An 18,604-nucleotide genomic window follows, 5' to 3' on the forward strand; every position below is an offset into this window, starting at 1 on the left:
TTACTTTCTACACATTCAAATCACAATTTCATAGCCGCGTCATGCAAAAATAGGTCTTATTGCGATTTGACCAGCGTAGCTCAAGCCAAGCCTGCATATTGCGCAGTCTGGTAAGAGGCAAAGCTGTCCGTTATTAAATCACGAAAGGCTGCATTACCTCATTGCGTATCTCAGACTGTGAGATGCGCAGACTGGCTGGGCCATAGCTATGCAGGCCGAATATAGCATAGGACCTATTTTCGCACGACACATATCTTTACAAATCTCATTGCCTATTGTTAAAACATATTTTACCACAATTCTTTTCGTTGTGAAATTATTTTCAAGCTGTGATATTTTCCAGCAAACTGGATATTAAGGTAGCCTATTTCGGCGTTCGGGACCGATTTCCAGACGAGCTGACCGAGTACGGCAATCATTCGTGGTAAAATAATAAAATGATTTCCCTCTAATTATGAAAACATGATATTTCGGTGGTGTTCGCTTTTTTATTATGCAAACAAATCTGTGCAATCAACGTTTATCAATAGTTTATTATGTCTCTCCATGACGATTTTTGCTACAGAGTAAAGACACCGAAATTCTGCGAGATGGATTTTGACGCGTAGTTGTAATTGGGTCGCAATTTGTGTCTATGTGTCTTAAATACATGCAGAGAGCAGTCCGGAGTTCCTTACACTGATCAGTGTTATATCCTTCACGCTGTGCACATACGCATTGATGTGGCAAAGTTTATTGTTATAGAATGTAGAGTATTTTTCCTAATGATCCCTGTAGGATCAATAGGGCGGATTCTTAAGCTTAAAGCAAAAGAAGGTTATGCAGACGAAGTGGAAGAAAAAGACGGCCGTCCTGTATGGACACTCGGACGTACTTCGACAGATGCTTGAGGGACAGGAAGGAACTCGCCCGGTGCAGTACCCGTTACCACAGAGGCCCACACCACCGTCAATTGGTTATTTTCGTGGCTTCTCTGGGTGGAGTCCCCAGCTCGGTTCATGCTTCGCGTGTGGACAGTTCGGTCACTTCCGGCGGACGTTCACAACCACCAGAGGTCAGCATGCGAATGCTCAGGCCAGGAAATAGTGATACCAGTAGTATTATTGTTAATCATATATTGAGAGAACATATCCAATTTAGGAATAACATTTGCGTCAATCAATTTATTATTGATTCTATAAAACATGGTTATACGATTTCATTTTATTCTTTACCCGAAAGAGTGTCTATACAAAACAAAAAATCGGCTTGTGATACTAGGGAATCAGTTAGGAAAGCAATTATAGATTTGTTTGAAGGGGATTTGGTAAAAAAAATCTGATTTCATGCTCGAGTTTCAATCCACCATATGTCTCCATTGAACGCAATGATAAAAAGCGGCTCATTCTTGATTTGCGATGGATTAATAAACACGTATGGAAACAATCTGATCCAAACGAGTATTTGAGATTAGTTTTGATTTGTGTTTAAGAATGGTGTTTCATGATAAAGTTTTATATCCATTCTGCTTACCATTTTGGGTTTTCGTTTTAAGATAATCATGGTGTAGTGAGCTACTTTATTGCATTTAATTTAAGTGTAACACCGTTTTATTCACTAAACTTACATGGCCACGTATAGCAAAGTAACTGACAAAAGGGTAGAAGTTAAAAGAGTTATTCGTGATTTTCGTAAATAAGGAGTTGTCTCACATTTGGGTAGGTATTTGGGTAAAAAAGCGGTCCGTCTAAAATACGTATATGATTCATATCCGCGGATATGACCGAAAAGTGCGGATATGGACAAACATAGGCAATATCGACACTTTTCTGCAATGTTTATTTCAATGTTTAATGACAAATAAACAATATGTGTTAATTATGTCAGTATTGTCTCAAAATAGAACAATTTAATAGATATCATCATTTTTCCAACTCTAAATTAATATCCGCGAACATGACAAAGTGCCAGAAGATTGTTTTAAAGCTACACACCACAAACAATATAACCACGCCGACACCACAATGTTTTGTTGTATAAGTTTACATTATGTTTATATTATATTGGGGACAGTGGTCTAGTGGTAGGATGCTGGTCTAGGGATCGGAAGGTCCCTCGTTCGAATCTCGCTCGGGGCACTGGATTTTTCTTAGCAAAAAATTAATCCCACGCTTGCTACTCTTCACCCAGGTATATAAATGTGTACCTGCGAGGGAAATAAGTCAATGTGCCGTGGCTGCCTTCGGTGCCATATGTAAACGGACGACTTAAATACGAGTGATCGGGGGGTTAATGCCGAAGTCGGCTGAAGATGCATACGTTATTGAAGCAGACTATAAAACGCACCTTTAACCTGTAATATACTGAATGTATTATTATTCTTGATGTCGTCTCAAAACTTTAGTATTTAGATATTTACCTTATGCTTTAGACAATAGTAAAGTAATTTTGGACCGATTATCGCCAGACACGAAGTAATTAATAATGCTACTTTTCCCTGGTTAAATTTTAATTTTCATTCAAAATTTTGCATTTTTTTTTAAATATACTGAATATTATGAATGCAGTAAATATTGTCTAAAATGTCAATGTTTCAAGTGGCATTTTTCATTTGAAAATAAATGCTGATTTCAAATGCTCGAATATGATAAAATTGACGAATGTGGTTTATCCCATAAAGGCTCTATATTTGAAGTGTTATAATAATTTTATGAAAGGCAAAGGTATCTTACATTTGATTGTTGCTATATATTATAGTTTATTGTTACGTACAAATATGCACGTTATGTTATTTATTCAAATGAACAAAGGATATCGTAGTTGTAAAGGCTCAACTCATCATGTGTAATTTACCGAGGGGGTAACTTCGGTTATTATAACAACAATATCATGAAAAAGGCGCTTGCCTGTATGACTAATTCTGTTTTAGCCCTAGAATCAAAGAAGGGAGATTACTCGTTAATGGGTATGCGCTGAGGTGTACAGTGGTTATGGCGATTGCCTTAAAACGAAGTGGTTTGTTACACACCAGGTGTGGGAGCGTACGTGTAAGAACTGTAAGACGTGCCGGCATCGGTTTATCTGGTAGTAATATATATTGGATAGTATTTGTCTTTTTTTAATGTGTGAACTTCTGTTGAATTTTGTATTAACATGAATTAGTGTTTACATCTCTTGGTATTTCTTCTCGTGAATGAGTATGCGCTGAGAAGTTCAGCGGTTACGCAGCTTGCCTTAAGAGAAGCCACAGTGGCTTGTTACACACCAGGTGTGAAAACGTGCGTGTAAGCACGGTACGACGTGCCGGTTTCGGCTATCGTGGTAGTAACATATATTGTAATGTATTTTTCTTTTTTTAAATGTGTGTACTCATGCTGATTTTTTTATTAATGTCCTAAAGGGAAACTCCTTTTCTCACCATTTGAACAAGCACACAGTTTCTTTGTTCATGCTCTTTATCGAGATTTATCCCTGCATCAACAATGCAGTTATGATTCTTATATCTCAACTTTGCAAAAGCTTATCATGATGAATATATGTTTTGAGAATTGTATTTATCTAGCAGTACTTCTTTTTAAAATTAAGTTCGAAACAAACTTCCACCGATCGAACGCACTGACGGACGGATACATGCAAAAATATCAATAAAATGCAACTCCTATGGCGTAACCAGTCTTTATCCCAGACGCGTTATTTGAAGAAACTTTACAGATGACCATTTTCATATAAAGCATATCAAAGCTCATTGCGGTGTGGACATATTGCTTATACTATAATATACTTGGTATGACTATTGTGACGTGATCAAATTTAAACATATTTTAATTATTTGAAGAACAATTTAAGCCTTTGCTGTCATATTACATTCGAAATATTATGTCTTTTGGCTTTGATTGTTCTTTGAGTATTGAATAATTACAGATATTAAAGGGACCTTCATCATCGATTGACGGAAACAAAAAGTTCTAAAATACCGTATTTTGATTAAAATATCACGACGGGTATATTACATTACTTGAAAAAAGTTGTTAAATTTGTTTAGTATATTCGGTAATAAAATTTACTGGGTACAGATACCAGGTAACAACCCGTTAACTATAAATAACGCAAGAAGATTGATCATCATCGTATCGTGGTAAACCCAGGAATGCAAATTGTGCATGCGTAGTGAATAGTTTATATTTTATATATAAAATGATCCATCTACTTGCATTATCTTGCGTTTTTATCGTTAAACACCTATTTTCGCGATATACTGTCGATTTCACATCGCGAAATTTTGTTACCGAATATACTGAAAATATGAACTTTTTTTAAGAAATAAAATATACCAGTCATGATATTTTAATCAATATACCGGGTAAACTAATAATTGTAAAACAATAGTAGAATTTGATGCGAACGAATAAAAATTTGACATGTTTCATTCATCACATATTATTTGTTGGTATACACGTACAAGACAATATGAAATAAATATACAAAACGTATAAATTATAGAATACATAAATATAAATAAATACTTAAATATGTCATGTAGTGCGTTCATATGCATTAATCCATCTTGACGGCGTTTAATATTATTTTAGGATATTATGTAAACCTGTCCAATTACTTCTAACAGATGTAACCAATATGTGTACTATGTGTTGTATTTATATGTATATGTTTTATTTCTTATAACCAGCTACCTTCGAATATTGCATCAAAGTTATGTCTTTGTACGTTTTACTAAATGCTTTAAATTGTTGATACTTTTGCCTATTTACCATCATTGGCGTTGGGACGCTTCTTACAATTCATTAGATCTTTTTACTACACTCATTTTAATACTAATATCTTCCATTACTATTTTCGGACTTATATATTTTTCTTTATTTGACTTTACTAATATCATAAAGGTTAAATATTCTAATAAAATTACCGCGGAAAACCTCTATAAATGCAAAAAACAATCTGTTTAAATTAGTATCACTGAAACAATATCCATTCAATTCATACATAACATAAAAAGATCAAAAATGTTACGCACAACTGTCCCCGGTACGACATTTTTACAAAGTAAAAGTTTGGTTATAGTATACAATCCCAATTATGTCTCTGTTATTGAAAACATGCTTTCAATTATGTTTATCGAATATCATGTGATAGAACACAGTCTCACGACCAATAGCGATGTTTATGCTTATGCCATGTCTGTTATTATCATGTAACGTGACATAAATAAAGATATTGTGTGTGTGTGTGTACAAAAGGAAATGCCACTCCAAATTATTTATGAGGCAACCTTGACGTCACGGAGAATACAGCCTGATTAACAACTAGTCCGGGAGGTCATGGGTTCGATCCCCACTGTGGGAGCGTTCTTAAATTCTCTCCCAAAGACATCAAGTACTGGTTCTAGGCCCCGGAAACGCACTCGAGAGCGTTTCAGTAAGCCTGAGGCTTTCGATGCAATCGAGCCAAATAAAAGGCTTTGAACTAAACTCGTGAGATGAAAGCGAAATTGTACATAGTGATTCCCCGGTATTAATATTTGATATGTAGGCCACATTTGAAAATTAAGTACTTATTTCTATTATTATTACTACGCGTGTGGTTGCTTATGAGTTTACTAATGGTCTATAATACAAACGATATTCATTGATAGCTACAGACGTGTCCTCAAGATGCAAAAAGTAATACACTTTCACAACTTCTGCACAAAATAACTTGAGGCGGAACAATAATCGCCAGGTATTTAAAAAAAACGCATTTTCGCATTATGTACTCATCAATTGTCATTAGTATCAATGTCATATATTCGAATAAGGTAGTGGGAGCCTATTGGCTACTTTTCAAGAACGAAATGTGTTATTATTTCCACATTGTATATCACAACTTCTTGCAAACTGTTGTAACTTTTTACCAGCCAGTGACTGTTTTACACATGGTTGAAAACACCTACCTCTGGACGCGGTTGGGCATTTTTTTATGTTTGACCCTATATCCAAATCCTTAGTATTTGTAAATTGGATATACATATATCTTTACACCTTAATAAACATACTAAAGTGTCCTAGAAGACACAGCATGCAAAAGTGTTAAAGAAAGTGAATTGTGCTTTTGATATCCAATAATATTTACACTTATTTGGATAAAATAGAAAAAAAAACGAAAAGCAAATCGCCCAGTTACAAGAATCTTTAATTGCAATTTACTTCTCTTTAAGCGGGACGAAAGGCATACATTTGCAAACTCCCTCATTCACTCATCATTCAACCAACACATGATTTACCCAACAATGATAATGCGATGAAATGATGAATAAAACAGGTCAAATTCTTATTCTTTCGTATCAAATTCTACCTAGCGCATTTGCCGCTTTTATTTGGCGTTGTATATAAAGAAGCTAACGGGAACGAGTCCTTATGAAATAAATATACAACCTGTTATTAGAATTCATAAATATAAATTACTACTCAAGAAATGTCACGTGATGCGCTCGTATGCATTAATCCATCTTGACAGCGTTTCATATTTTATTTTGGGAATAAAAAAAGTTTTGCATTTATAAATAATAAAACCTGTCCAATTACTGACGGGAATGCCAAAGTTATGCATGAGGCAACCTTGAAGTAACAGTGAATACAGCATGATTTACAACTAGTCGTGAATATTGATGTACGTGTGTGGTTGGTTATGAGTTAACGGATGATCTGGAATAAAAAATACTCCATAACAGCTACGAAATGTCCTTATGATGCAAAAAGTAATACACTTTCACAACTTGTGAACAATTTAACATGAGGCGCCACAATAAACGCCAGTTATTTTAAATACGCATCTCCACATTGTGAACACATCAATGTTCGATAGTATCAGTATCATATACTCGACTATTGTTGCTATATATGATCGCTACAAGTCATTAAGTTAAACGTTAATGCACTTTTATTGTTGAGGACGGTATTTGATATTTGAAGGTACATGATTCAACGGAAAGTATTTATTGTCCCAAAAACTCGGTTTAAATAAGTCAAGGACGGACTAATTTTCGACAACTGAAAGAGTATTTGCATCATAGTAAGAGTTCTATGAACACAGTTAAACTTTATTGAACTAGCAGAACATAAAACGAACGCTTACACTCGCTCTTTGCTGAGGTTAGACAGCCTGGCACCTACAAAGGCAACATGAATGCGTTAACAAAACTTTAAGTATACTAAACTATATATATATTAGATAATATATATTAAAATAATCCAGTGGGGTAACACACCATATTTTCTTCATCACTCAAAGCAAGTTGTTGTTTTGCACGTACACAGTTTTATCAAAATGATTTGCCACGAACGATAAATATGTATATAAGGACAACCTGTTAATTTGTTTGGGTCCTTAATTACTGACCATTAAACAAACACAGGATTTACCAAACGTGTATACCAATAAGTAAAATGTGATGATGTGATGAATAAAACTATATAAACATATAATAATTTAATACTAATAATGTAATATATAATTTAAAATAATAATATATATAATTCTCTGAGGTAACATACAAGACTTTCTTTATCATTCGAAGCAAGTTGTTGTTTTGCATGTACAATGTTGTATTAAAATGATTTGCCTCGAACGATCTGGTGATAATTATACATATAAGCAGGGGCGTGCTACCTTTTTCTTTAGCCAGTGTATATTTTTGGTAAAAATAGATCTTATATACCGCAATTATTTTAAATAAAGCGACAGTTTTCAAATGCAAAGCTGTTTCACTGTTCTGATGTTGCTTTATGATTCGACGTTGACGTTGAATATTAACGTTTATAATTGTAAATGTTGACGCATACATGTGCACATACATGTAATATCTACATGTAGTATATGATATTCTTTTGTACATTTAAATTTAAACGCGTGAATGACTCTCGCAGACAGGTGTTTACAGTGGCTGCGAAGCATCGTGGTGATCACTGGTGTTCCCGTTAACGATAGCGTGCAATCGCGGCGATTTCGGGTGTTCGCCGAACACCGCGGTTAATAGCGTGTCCGCCCCCGCGAAATGTCACCTATCGGGAAAAGTGAACACCGCGGACGGACGTTTTTGTGATATGTTATTTATGATATTGACTGTGTACATCAGACTACTTGCTGTATTATGTATATGTATGTATATGTATACATGTATATGTAAATGAAGAAATAAAATAAAGATGAAATCTTGCCTCTTATCATTTTGTAGGTAAATTTAATGGGCTACCAAATATTTTTATTGATAGCCCAGTGGGCTACCTGAAAAGTAAGATTTTTTTCGGACACTAGTTGACGTATATTTTATTGTTGGTGTGGGTGGTGCTAACGTTTCAGATAGCAAAATATGCGAAGTGAATAGTGGTTATAAATACGCACTCACTCCGTCGGATGATGGTAAAATCGTGTAAGGATTCTTGTTGTAAAAAAAAAACAGAAAATTCAACAGATAAACTCAAAGGTCAATAAGGAAGCAGTATTGCTGCGTAAGTTAAGCTGTTGCCAGCGTGAACACAAAAAGGAAGCAGCAAAGAAGTATTGCAGTGTTATGTCAGCTGTCTGGCAGCGTGAACTCAACAGGGAAGAAGCAACGCAGTATTGCAGCGTTAGTTCAGCTGTCTGGCAGCGTGAACTCAACAGTGAAAAAGCAAAGCAGTATTGCAGCGTTGGTTCAGCTGTCTTGCACAGTTAATTTAACAGTGAAGAAGCAAAGCAGTATTGCAGCGTTAGTTCAGCTGTCTGGATGCGTAAACTGAATAGTTACAAAGCAAAGGTGTTTGAAGCGTAAAATCAGCAGACCAGCTGCAAGGATTAAGTAGTCATGTAGCAAAGCAAATTTGCATTGTGATGTAAGCAGCCTAGCTGTCCAGCAGTCTGGCAGCGTGTCCCAAAGGCTAACCTCTGGCAGTGTCAAGTAAGTGTCAAGTAAGACGTCCAATTAACGAGCAATCTAGAATCAATTAAGTCGTCAGCATAACATCAGCAGAAAGAATAGTAAATACACATATGTTTAATACTTATAGGGAAAGATATTTCCCCATGCTCTCAATCTTGTTTATTTCCAAATCAAGTCTGCAGTTCGGCAGCCTAGCTAAACGTGGTTTATAACATATATTCCAGAACACATTCATTAAAATGGAGTTCTTGTTTTTTATAATATTTCGTAACCGTGTATTAATCAGAGACACAATTTGAAGCATGTTTTATTTCAATTACTGATCATAAATAAACCTGATAAAAACATATGCACTACCAGACGCCATCCATAACGACATGCATAACATCCATTTCATGAATGGCACAACTGGGTATGGATTTTATCAAATTTATATCAAATAATTGTACTCTTGAAAATAGAAAATGCTTACATGAAACTCAACACAGTAGCAAAGTGAAATGGAAAGTAGATTGACATGATATAATACTTATTTCAATCAAGAAATTGTGTACTTTTAAAAAGCGTAGATATATTTTGAGTGCAAAAATACCATTTTATTTTATTATAACCTTAACCAACCGATGTGTCCCAATTATGTTAGTTGTGGCGAGCATTTAAGTTTGGGATTACGAATTCTATTTATCAAATCTGTTAATTTATGCTCTCCACATTTGTCTAGGCGATTTAACAGAACATGCTCCAAGAAAAAAAAGAAATTAATAATCATGATGTTAGAATTGAAAAAGAAATGTTTTAAGAAGTATGACACATATTTTTCTGTCACATAGGTGTCATCTAAAGTATTCCCGTCTTTGTACAATGATATAAAATACGTAATAAATTATGACACGTATGTTATTTTTCTGACAATCACATTTATTTTGCACAGCTAGGCGGTAAATAAGTTTTCCGTACAAATCGTCAGTCAAACAAAGCAAACAAAACAAGTTATAAGAGTAATGCGTTTTATTTTTGCTTTTGAATTTAGACTTGTAATAAACGAAGAATGTTAGTATTGATGTATTTATATCAACTTCTTTTTTATTATTTGATAACTGATTTTGAGTACTGTCGCTAGGCACGTGATTTAACCTTACTGACATAAACTTGCTAGGTTATACAGGAATTATTATTTTAACCCTCGTGTTTGTCTGTTGTGATGTAACACGGCCGTTAATCACGCACGCCACCTCTTTTTGAGATGCATTAATAAATGAGCCAATTTTACTTCCGAGGTGGCGTTCAGGCCCGGATGTTTTGAAATGTAACGGATAATTTTACAGGGTGATTAGGTTTAATGTGTTTTTCAACATCTTTCGCATTTTTTTCTTTTAATTCGGGCAATGAAGTTCGGTTCAGCGATTATAAATTCATCCAAAGTTGTACAGAAACATATCATCACAATTCAATTGGAAACGTTGGGACCTATATAACTTGTGGTATGGTAGAATGCGTAAAAGCATTTTGAAGAGTTTTTCCTGTGTGAAGAGTAAATTCCAAGCTAATTAAATCGCTCTTTACATGAAACGAATGCTTTGAAACTGTACAAGTCAATGCGTTTACAAGAACATCGGCTTCTAGCCGATCTTATAGATAAATTTCTTTTTTTTTCAAAAAGAGTTGGAGCCAATGCCACGGAGGTGGCGCTCAGAACAGGAGGTGGCGCCAATACCTATTTATAGCTATATTAAAGTGAAATATTTTATGTAATGGTTTCTTTAATGTTTACAGGACATACATCATTTTTGTAAGTTGTCTGCTTCAGCACATTTTAGTCGCGTGCGTTTTTAATTAGAAAAAGTCGTTTTCTAATTATGTCTTGACGTTCGTCATTGTAAGATAACAACATGTAACATATATTATATAAAAGTAAACGGAAACAGACTTTCATTTTTTCGTTTTCATTTTTCATTTTTTTTGGAGTTTATAGTGTGAAAAAACAACAAAAATGAGTCTAATTAAGATTCGTTGACCTTGGCTGTTTGGTACATTAAGCATTTGGATTAAAGGACACAAATCATCGTTTCAAGAAGAAGTATTATCTTATGTTGATTTCGTGAAATATCATACTGTATGCAAATATTGCAGATGATGAACTATTTTGATAATGTTGAACATTACGTTATTTGTTTTAATGAGTATTACACATTTTTGCTATAAATCATACATATTTAATGCATGTTGGTGACTTCTTAATTGAGTTAGAAGTTTTTAAGTTTCAATGTTAATATTTATCAATTTAATTCATTTAATAACAAACTGCAATACATTCCAAAATCTATGAAAAGGTCCCTGTAAGATAATGCCGGCAAGTTTAGGATGCTCTATCGCAGGCAAGTCTGAGCTGTAGTATAACATGCGATTTAACCGATCAAAGCGACACAAATAAAATTATGTATTTAAATGATGTTATTTCTTATTTTCATAAAGTATCAAACAATTATTGAAGACAGAAATATACTAGTACATGTTATGTTAAATCTGCTTATATAGTGTTGTGTTTTTAAAAAATAAGATTTCAGTTTGATTCAAACTGTATTCACTACGGAATAACGTTAGGGCCATCGTGGTTACACATTAAAATTAAGAGGGCGACAATGCGATAGTGCGATAGTACGATTGTGACAATGCGATAGTACGATGGCGACAATGCGATAGTAAGATGGCGACCATGCGAAAACGCGATAGTACGATGGCGACAATGCGATAGTACGATGGCGACAATGCGACAACGCGATAGCACGATGGCGACAATGCGATAGTGATCGTATTGTCGCACTGTCGTCATCGTATGATCGCACTATCGAATTGTCGCATTGTCGCATTTTCACCATCGTACTATCGCACTGTCGCCGTCGTATTGTCGCACTGTCGCCATCGTACTATCGCATTGTCGCCATCGTACTATCGCGTTGTCGCATTGTCGCCATCGTACTATCGCATTGTCGCCATCGTACTATCGCATTGTCGCCATCGTATTATCGCATTGTCGCCATCGTACTATCGCGTTGTTGCCATCGTACTATCGCATTGTCGCCATCATACTATCGTACTATCGCATTGTTGCCCTCTGGATTTTAATGTGTAACCACGATGGCCTTAACAATATTCCGTAATTCACGGCTGCAAATTTTGCGTACTTCAATCAAAATTATACTTACAGTACAAGTTCCACATTTAAATTTAATTTATTACTCTTTCGAACGAAATTATCGAGCCGAGGGTTAAACATAATTTAAAAGCCAATAAAATGGTTGATAAATGTTAAGCTTGTTTATCAGAATGAAAAAAACACACTATTTATTTGGAGTGATGGACATTCCTCAAACCATGTTAATTTTGCTTAACCCCGTTTGAGATGAGTATGAAAACATTAACAATATACACTTTTCAGTAATAGGAAATCTCGCCTATTATGTGCATACATTTATACGACACACATTTAATTTTACATACTTAGTTCTTGTTATTTTGTGTCGGTCATTGCTTTTGCACGTATGTTACATATGCAGTGTTTTTATTTATTCCGTTTCCAAAACTAAATAACGCGGGCGACGACATTCCTACCTCGAGTTAGTTTTCTTGGGAACGAAGACAGTCTCGGAAACGATGTAGCCTAAGTGAGTGAACGATATATCAAATAGTGTGATCGACTAAGTGACTCGTGGAAACGAAGTAATTGAAGCGACAAAGTCAACTCGCGTGAACACGTTTATAAATCGTGAGAACGATGGAACTAGCTTGTTGTCCGAAATATTCTAACAATAAAAGTCAATTTTTAAACGGATATTTTAGTGCGGCAGAGACAGTGCCTAACTTAATTTCGGACACGTTTTTTAAAACTACGTGTGTCCTGGTATGTTGAATATGTCGTTACCACAATATTGAAATCAAAGCGCTGAAGGCACTGCAGTCGTTCGCTTTTTGAACGTATTTAATATTTCTTACAGTCACAGGGCATGAAGTTCGACTTTTTAACGTAGGCCAATCGAATGGCCCCGAAAAATGCAACCACCAATGTAATTTGCTTGCACTTGTCTACAGTGGTGAGATTTTGAAAACAAAGGAGGACAATGTCCTTGATTTACAATCTCTCATAATTGTATACAGGATTCACACAAACTCCACTTATGATAACAAAGATGAAAGAAATATATTCAACGTATATCTAAGATTGCGCTAAGGAAAAGTCTGTGAGTCTAACAAAGAATGAATCACATAATTATAATAATAAATGTGTTGCTATCATGGGGCATTTATAAATTCTCAATCAAACCACATTTAAAAATATTTAATATTTTCCGCCTGAAATCTTATGCTTCATTTGATGCATTTCCATTTCATTTTTATTCATTTTCATGTGCTGGCATTAACGTGTAACTCCTCTGTTCTCTAACCCACCGATATTTTTATGAACGTGACATCTACTGCAATGTTTAAGTCGTAAATTAACTTTTTTTCTACAGTTTCAATGGGTCAATACTTTCTCATCGTGATTGCGATTTTTTTTTTTTCATCCTTCATTGTACATATACCGAATTTCACAGCGCCTGGTCTGTTGCAACACGAATGCTTTTCATGCGTGGAATGTGACGAACGACAGCAACAATTTCGCACTCTAAAAAAAACGTGTTTTTAGATGCGGACGGAGGGACTTTAATCAGCAAATGTTTACACATGGCTACAGAAAAGCTAAATATAAATGTCTTGAAATTAAATTGCTACCTCGTAGATTCTTTAAAGGTTGTTGTTTTCAGAACTTACTTAAAACAACTTACCATAGGGATTCAATAAGGATTCAATTGCTCACCATTATCTCGGCTGCCCGGGTAATCGCCAACGAGTAATATTGATCCAGTAGACGATTGCACGGCGGCCAATGAGACCTTAATGCGCACTGGTAGACAATTTAAAGACAATTAATGTCTGGCCGCCCTTAAAAGGACCGCAAGGGGAGTGCTGACGATTAAAAAAGACCTTCTTCCGCTACTCGCGCGCTGCGCCGCTTTCATGGCCTCTCTAGACGCCACAAGTCGTCGACCCAAGACCGGTTTTCCCAGCACGTCGAGGATACTGAGTAACGCCGTCTTGGTACACTTCTATTATCTTCATAGGGCCACCCTTTCTAAATCCTGGCCTGTATCTCTGCCCGAGTTCCGCCCCGTCCGTCCTCTATGCTGTCACCTCCGCTGCTTCCGTCCCTCTTTCGGCGATGTAATTAAACTACTATCCACCTACGGACAATTACCATTCCGCTTGCCGATCCTTCCAAGTTCTGTGAATCATCGATGTCAGCGGGAGAGGACGTCCGGTTCGTGGGATGACGGAAGTCGCTTGATTAACAGAGCCGCTGGCACAAGATCCCATATCCCAAACTCCCCAGACGATGTTTAAACTACACGTAAATGTTCGTAAATAAAAAATTTACTACGGGAGAACACGTAATTTGTTGCTTCAGATTGCTTCTTATATGTTTAATTTTTCACCATCGAAATATATGATATTCAAATATTTGATTTAACACGCAGTTTTCTTTCGAAACGTTCTAATCATACTTGTTGAGCCGCGTCATGCAAAAATGGGTCTTATGGCGCGTTGGCCTGCGTAACTTTAGCCCGATTTTCGCAGTTGAGCAGTCTGGTCAGGATCTGCGCTTTCCGCTATAATTCACGCGAGGTTTTGTGGTCTCATTAGGTAACTCTTGATCTACTGTAAGATGGGCAGGTTCGACCATAGCTAAGCTAGCCGCATATGACATTAGATCCGATTTCGCATCACGCGAATCTATAAATATATTTGTTTCTTGTAAATGGAACATCTTATCTCATTACTTTTCTATAGAAAATTAAAGTCAAACTGTGTTATTTATAGGAAACTGGCAAATTTCGGTTGCATATTCAGTCTTTCAAGAACGATTTTCATACCGACTGAACGAGTACGGCAAACCTTTGTGGTTACGTAATGAAACGTTTTTCGTCTTATCATGACACTATAATATAATTTAAGAAATGTTTGTTTCCCCATCTTGACAGCAATTCTGTGTTATCGACGTTTATCGATAGTGTATTATGACTTCCCCGGACGATTTAGTGACCGAGTACCGAGTCAAAATGCGAAGTATTATTTAAACATATATCACACACAATAATATCGAAAATGATCAAAACAAACAGTTTTGTTGCTTTCTTTTACGTTTTAGCGAATATCAGTAAATAATTTCCAATTGTCACGAATTTTCCCTACGAACTGTGTTTTACTATCATTATGAAACAATAATGATATGGAATTTATATTAATATTAAAAAAACAACAATTTAAAAAAAAAAATATTTTTTGATTTACACAATGAAATAATGGGTAATCGATCGCTTACTAAAATAGTATTGGATTTTTCTCCCGTTGAACTGATAAAGAATCGGCTGTTGGGAACGAATAGCCAAATCTGCGCACGTGTATGTGTTTATTTCAGAGTTCATTATGCTGCGTCTTCGCGATAAAATGCATCTATTGGCTGACCTGCCCCCATGTGAACTTTAAGGAGAGCTATGTTACGCGATGATTACGCAATCCGAAGTGGACTATTTTCATTAGGCAAAACTGTTATGTAAAGTATACTGTTCCGCGCCGTGAATTCTTTCTCCAAGTGACTAGCACAATGCACTACTTTATAATACGTGAAGTATACCTCCGCGAACTATTTTTCGGCGCGGATTGCCCTCAATCCTCGATTTTTGAGTGATTTGGTGAACGGTAGTGATCTGCGTACCGATTTTCAAAACACAACCATTACCATAAGTTGTTTCTAGCGAACAACTAAACACTGCGTTGGGATCTAACTTTGTTGAATTTATCACAGAAAAAACATGCAAGTAATCTCTGTATACTTGCTCCGGGAAAAAAAACACAATTACTGCGAAAGTATAGTATGCTATTTCAGGAGTAACGTCGTTTAATTATTAATGTCTATATGTGTAGTGTTTATATACATATGAGCCGTGCTCTGTGAAAAGGAGGTTTAAAGCATATGCGTTAAGTGTCGTCCCAGATTAGCCCGTGCAGTCTGCACATGCTAATCAGCGACAAAACTTTCTGCCTTAACTGGATTTTTTGCCCAGAAGATATTTTCTTTAAACAGAAAATATCATTACAGCGCAAAGTGCCAACCCTGATTAGCCTGTGCGGACTACACAGGCTATTGTGGGACACTTAACGCGTATGCATTAGACCCCCTTTTCACAGATCAAGACTCTTGTGTATGTACGTCTTTAAATACTGGTTTTCTTTTTCTTCTCTTTTAACAGCAGAGACGGTCTATTTAAATTTTATGAACATATATGACCGATACCACACGAGCAATAGCATGATTCATGGCACGGACTGTATAAACGATGTACATTCACTTAAACAACCTCAAAAGCGTAATTTCTATAAGGCGCATATACGGCACGTGGTTCAAGTTAAGCATTATCTAGTTCGTAATTTTAATTATTATGCCCACAATATGTTTTAAAGATATATTTGTTACTGCAAGTATTTTATTCCAAACGCCTAGGAAACAGCTTTTCATTATCATAAAGAAATATGTATTATTCGCGTTTATATAAACTTTTTTGTTTTACAACTATTAAAAGATACTGAGTTAAAATTAATCGTACTAGAGAAAATGTATTTCCACACGAGCTGTCTTTTTACGTATTAATTTTCTACACACACTGTCACAATCTCTTGCACGACGGTTACATTACATTCACCTCTGTGTTGGGCTCAGAACGGACTATTGTTATAAAAGCGTCTCATTTATGTCATGATCATTCCAAGCGTTCATCATTGAGGTTACAGAATACTAAACAATCTCTTGCACGACGGTTACATTGCATTCACTGCATTAAAGAAAACCATCTCATACCATGATATCTTATATCAGTCTTAATTCATTATTATAAAATTGATATGTTTTTTTTATGTTAAGAAACCAACATACATACACACGTCGAAGCAATTCCTAACGTCACTCAAAAAAAATATGTTCAATTGTTTACATTTGTGAAGTGCGTGGAATGATTCCATCTGCGTAAATGGGCAATAAATTAGTTCCAAAGAGTTGCATTAAAACTCGCAAGTTTTTGCACGATTTATCGTACATTTAAAAGTCACATTTCTTCATTTAATGCATGCGATCTTAAATATCCAATCAAATATACGTTGAATGCGTTTGTTCGGTTTTATCTATTTTATAGACAAAATGGAGGGCTGAGCCTTTCGCAGAGTTGTATGTGAGAGCAAGGAACGACAACTCTGCGTGGAGATTGACACTGTCAAGGCGACTATTATTGATTTGTACTCCTACAACTTTTGTCTCGTCTTCGCTTAACATAGAAACGCTTTTAATTTGACATTGTTATGATACTTTTTTATGTTAGTTAACATTGTAATTACGTACAACAACATTGATTAATCATACATGAATACAAATAATGTTAGAACTTAATATGGGACATAACATAAGGACCATACATGGTTTAAATCATTATATGAGCATATCACTATTATACTCTACGGAGACAGTTACTTTCTCATTGGCGCTAAACAAGCATGCCGAAAGTTCACAGTGCATTGAGTGCTTATGTAATTTAATTGCCAGGTTGAATTACTTATGCTATTAAAATAGCACTGCTGTATGTTTAGCATGGATACTCTCAAAATTTGGAATTTCAACACAGTTCTGTCTATTATTAATTTTCACTCTCTAACTCATGGTGACATAAATGTGATTTGAACAGGCAATGTGGTGGCATGCATATATACCTTCGAATAAACCTTCTTTGTTTTGCTATTTCATTTCAGAATATGAGTATTAACGTTGACATATTTTACGTGATCCCATATTCAATAAATTGACATTTATCTTGTAGATCTTGTAGATGATGTTTATGATAAACTGTCTGAGTCCTCTCTTAAATAAGCACTGTTTTGTGATCGCCCGACCCATTGCATGACAGTTGGGTCGGCAGACTGGCGATTGTTGTTCATAAGTATTTTTTATGTGGGCATTTTGATACATTTGAATTATTAATGCTTGTTTTAAATAAGTACAAATAATATACAAATAATATACATGTACATAAAAACGCTGATATCGGTTCATGCCACATGCGACCAACGCACGATCGTTCTACAAAAATGTGCAAAAACGCGCAGAAATATGCAGCGTGTAGAGCGGCAAGTCTTCGTTTCGCTCTAAATATGAAGCAGTTGCGTGGATAATGTGCGCATCCAGACCATGTTTTTAATAATATTTGGAAACGTGAAATCGCTCTATTATATGTATATGATGCTGATGTTTTTGTGTAAGCGTGTGTGAGCGTGGGCCCATACTGATAGCCCTCAACAGCACATGTCCGTTTTAACAAAAAAACAGAGCAATTTTATAATTTACTTCAATAAATGCACACATTTATGAACTTCAAAATGTTTACTTTACTTTTTCTATAAGTATGTTATTCTTAAATCATAATTATAGTACGAATAATACGTCCATGATATTAAAACTCCACCTGTGATCACAGTTTATTCCGGAAGAGTAACATATAATGTTTGTTCAACGGAGAATACAAATGAAACAAGTCTTCAACATGATACGATTATATTCCTCAAATATCAATACCCATTTTG

General features: G+C 35.4%; 1 protein-coding gene across 1 annotated transcript in view; it reads left to right on the forward strand.

The window, feature by feature from the left end:
• Positions 1 to 1,331: 1,331 nt before the first annotated feature.
• LOC127838402 (box C/D snoRNA protein 1-like) overlaps positions 1,332 to 18,604 on the forward strand; it is a 380,290-nt gene continuing 363,017 nt past the window's right edge. The window contains exon 1 of the mRNA XM_052366132.1: positions 1,332 to 1,345. The gene's annotated coding sequence lies outside the window, so the exon portion shown is untranslated. The remainder of the gene's footprint in view (positions 1,346 to 18,604) is intronic.

Source organism: Dreissena polymorpha, chromosome 7, assembly GCF_020536995.1.
Source record: "Dreissena polymorpha isolate Duluth1 chromosome 7, UMN_Dpol_1.0, whole genome shotgun sequence".
Classification (NCBI taxonomy): Eukaryota; Metazoa; Mollusca; class Bivalvia; order Myida; family Dreissenidae; genus Dreissena; species Dreissena polymorpha.